This window comes from Asparagus officinalis, chromosome 4, assembly GCF_001876935.1.
Source record: "Asparagus officinalis chromosome 4, Aspof.V1, whole genome shotgun sequence".
In the NCBI taxonomy this organism is placed as follows: Eukaryota; Viridiplantae; Streptophyta; class Magnoliopsida; order Asparagales; family Asparagaceae; genus Asparagus; species Asparagus officinalis.
Window position 1 is genome coordinate 33,112,980 of NC_033797.1, and position 4,689 is coordinate 33,117,668.

The following is a 4,689-nucleotide window of genomic DNA, read 5'->3' on the forward strand; positions in this document are numbered from 1 at the left end:
TCGTATTCCCATGATGATGTTCCGGATGAATGATCCTGACACAGACAGTTATCAGTTTTATTTTCTGAAAGGGAGGGAGTTATGATGTAGCCCACACCTCTTCCGGTTTTTTGATAATAATCCGGAGATTTTTCTTCGGGGATTAGAGACATCCGAATTGGTGTTCGTCTTCCTTTCTCGAAGTTTAAACCCTATTTTTTATTAAAGTTGTATCCCATTTGTTTTATCAGATGTATAGAATTGGGTTCATAGTAATGGAATTATGGAATTCCATTATCTTCTTCTGAACTTCCTCGTTTGAGTAATTTAAGTTTAACTTTACCGAAATGGATCGGCTTCTGCCCTTTCTTTTTGGATGGGACTTTAAAGAAAGCCTTCTAAGCATCTTCTACTTCTTCATCTGAAGTGAAGGATGACTTAATCGGCAATGTTAGTGATGCATCGGTACATAATGTGTGCCATGGGCCGGTACCTGCCTTAGTATCATTCTGTATTTGTTCAGTTTTAGAGGATTCATCAGACAAGTACGCCAAAATAAAATCTTCATTAATGCACCACTCTTCCTCGCTCGGTACATTATTATTGTTCTTAACCTGACCTATTACATTAAAGTTTAACTCCCATGGACAATCTCCTTCAGGGTCTGACTCGACGTCGGCTTCATTATCGCTGTCAACATCTTCTTTCTCCTGTGATTCTGAGTAGAAGACCGAATCTGTGTGGAAGTTTTCCACTCGCTGTCAACATCTTCTTTCTCCTGTGATTCTGAGTAGAAGACCGAATCTGTGTGGAAGTTTTCCACTCCTCTGAAAGGGTATTTTTCCGAGTAGAAGACCGAATCTGTGTGGAAGTTTTCCACTCCTCTGAAAGGGTATTTTTCCGCAATCAGGGTTCTAACTTCTCCTTCATCATTAGCATACTTCATAACCTGATGTAGGTGGACGGGACAATACGGTTTGTATGAATCCATGGTCGTCCCAACAATAAATTGTAGGACGTGTCTGCATCTATAATATAACATGTCACATCGGACTTGAGATCTCCGATTTGACACCTAAGCTTGATCTTCCCTAGGGGTCGAGTATTGTTGGCATTGAAACCGAAGATAGTGGTCTGAGTGGTGTTCAACCGATGCATGGGAATCTCTAAGACCTGCATGACCCTATAAGGCATAATGCTGAGTGCTGAGCCCGGGTTAACTTGAACACGGCTGATTTCTGATGACCCGATGTACCCTGTATAGTACAAAGGTCTGTCATGTTTGTGTTTCACTTGCATATCTTCCTGAGTGAATGATATGCACGGTAGACTTCTTGCTGCTTGTAGGCATTGCAGGCAAGATTAAACTTCAGAAGCTTTAGGAATTGGAATGGTTTGTGTGATAAAGCTTTCCGTATTCTTTAATGCTTCAATTAGAGCTTCTTTGGTGGTTTTGGACAATCTTAGGAACTCATATAGGGTAATCCTAGCCGGTATATTGCCCAATTGTGCTATGACGTCGAACTGGAAAGGAGCGCTTGATTCCCCAACTTCTTGAAGAAGATTCCTATTGTACCAGATTTCCTTTTGTTTCCCTTTGTCAACTGACTTCTTGGAAACAGAACCCCTAGTGTCTTGGCATTGTTCTTCTGCTTCTTGAGCATTCAGATCGTAGTCCTTTAAGTAAGCTTTTCCTGACCGAGTGCCAGGATTGCCTGTTGGATATGCTGCGAGAGTCATCCTTTCTTCCTCTAAGTCTGTAAGAGGTTTGAAATGATCATCATTCTCATTTACGGAGGGGCTAATCATATTGGATGACTTAGCCTTGCTTCTTTTCTTCTTAGACGAGGTGTTCGTCCACTGTTGGTCTTCAACCAGATCAGGATGGATCCACATGATCTCCCCTTCAAAAGGTTGTAGAGTTGGAGCCTTAAACTTCGGCGGATAGGGATAAGGTCGTATCACTCCTTCCTCGCGAAGCTCACTTCTGTTGGCTATTGTGTTGAGGCGGGCTTCGAGTTCATCCACTTTAGCTGACTGAGGATTCGATTCTCTTTCCATTTCCCTCTCGTTTTTAGAAGAAGACTCTAGGTTGTGAGTTTCATGTTCTGAGTTCTCTGGCACTTTCTGCTTTCCTTTAGTGATTGTCCTCCGGGAGGATTCCGGTCTTTGGCCTTTTTCAGCAAGGTGCTGGTCCAACATATCCTTCATTTGAAGAAGTGTCTCCTATTACGCTTGGAGCATGATGTGGTGTTCATCAACTCTTTTAGCTAAGTCTTCGGGGCCTCCAGTCATGTAAACGGAAGCCTCTCGTGCCACGACGGAGCTTGAAGATTGAGATTCGGCAATTGCCGAATGTTCATCATCAGAAATGATCCCCTTGGCCAACCTTTGATAGTTAACCAAGCGGATAGCTCCTGTCCAAGACCGAGTGTGTCGATATACTCCTTCGAACTCGTCACAAACTTTCCGAATAGTCGGGAAATGACTTCTTTCTGATTCATCAGAATTAGGAGCCGATGCTTTCCCTCTGCCGATCACATTGATAGTGACCTCGAGATATTCATCTTTTGCTATTTTCTTTTTGTGATGACGTCATCGTTTGACAGGTCTAGCGGCGTTCGCCAATCTTTCGAACACAGATTGGCGGGGTTCAGGTGTACAGCAGATGCATACTGAAAGGACTGCTGAAATAAGCCGCTCACATTAGCATGAATGAGCTGCTTGCTACACTGGTATCCCTCTAGAGAGTAATTCTCGTAAATCAGAAACTTGGGAGGAGTCCCTCACCGGGTATGAAGATGGAGATGGGACCCCCTGCTCTTGAGTGGGTAAAGTTAGTTCTTATCGAACATGGATTTTGAACCTATGTTGACCTTTTTGAACTTGGCGGACCACATCGCGTCAAGAAACGTGAGGGTCAAGTTCTTGAGAAGAAACGTGGGTGTCGCGTTTGGATTTGTAAACGTTAGGTCGAGGCCTACGTTTAAATGATGAAACAGACCCCTAAGGATCACATTCTACTTGAACGCATACCTAAGACGCATGTTTATCTTTGGCAGCGTCTTCCTACGGGTTGCGTTTTGGAGGAGCAACGCGTCACTGAGGGTCGCATTTCAGCTGTATCATGCGAGGCTCATAATTGGGCTCATTGTCGCGAATTGTGCGTTCTGGAGTAGAAACACTGTGTTCGGGCTGAGTCTCAAAAACACGATTCTCACGTTGGGTAAGAGATCAGCTTTCTCGAAGATATACCCGTCGTATGGATCTTCTCCGTCTTCGAACGGCGTTCTTCTTGGCTTGTTTCAAAGCCTTTACGGTAACGTCATTGGCGTTTATAGAGTTCTCCTCTTCTATAGGCTATTTGTGGCTCGTAGCACGTCGTGTTGATGCAAACGTGGATCGTTCAACTCGTTGGACGAGTTCAGCAGAGGCTAAGCCCGCTCCTTCAGAGGAGGGGCTGTTTGATGAATATTGTACAAAGGAGAGGGCTTTCTTTGGCATTTCAGCAATAGGTTTAATTTATTTGGAGATCTTACGGATGTTGTGCCTAGCCTTAGGGCTAAACGATTCAGAGGAAAAAGCTTCCTCGTACTTGGCTTGATCAAACTCTACAACGAGAGTTTCCACAGTCGTTCCAGTGAGATGGACGTCAGATTGCACCACCACTTCGTCGTCAGAGAAGCTAATCTCTCCCCAGCGGAGTCGCCATCTTTTGTTTAGTGGAAAATTTATAGTAAATAAAATAAAAGAAATTTGATTTGTATTCTCTCGATCTCAATTATAATTTGGATTTTCGATTATAAAAGAGAGGAGAATGATCTAGATTCTCCCCTTTGTTTAATTCTGGGTTCTTCACGGTGGTGCTGGAGTACCTTCTTCGAATGCTCGCGTTAAATTTGCTCTCCGTTGACGATCCGAACGTCTCAATTCACTGGAACAACTGATTTATGTGATGAGTTTGATTAAGAACTCTTAACGAGTTTTGTAACTCAGAGAGTTTGATTAAGAACTCTTAACGAGTTTTGTAACTCAGAATGAGTTAGAATTCTGTTAAACAGAGTTGTTGAAACCGAATGATCGGTTAATATCAGAATGAGTTAGAATTCTGTTAAACAGAGTTGTTGAAACCGAATGATCGGTTAATATGCCAAGTGTTTGGATTCTTGATTGTTGAGGAATGCTTCAAGATCTTCTTATTGCCCAGAATCTCCCTTCAGCTGATCTTGTGGATGATCCGATCTCCAAAAATCCCTCTCTAGTCTGATCTCGAAATCTGATCCTTAACTCTCTTGAGTTTGTTGATATGTATAGGGGTGTTAGGGGTGTAACTGCCCCCATAATCCGCGCCTATATGAGGGTTTAGTCGCCCTATTAATCGGGTATAACGACCCACTTAAACCACTTCCCAGATCGTGGGTGAACATCGGTTTTCTTAAAACTGTATGGATCGTGTTTGAACGAGTCAAAGTCTTGACTTGCGTTCTGGGTATGATCCTGCGTCTAAACACAGTATTTGGAGTCGTGTTTTGTAGTGATATGGAGCTGCGTTTGCGATGATATGGAGCTGCGTTTGCAGCGATATGGAGCTACGTTTGCAGCGATATGGAGCTTCGTTTGCAGCGGATGTAGTGATTGCGTTGACTTTGGAAATTAATTGTATTTCAGCTGCAAGGATGAATTCTGCATCTTGGTTTGAAGAAATCATTG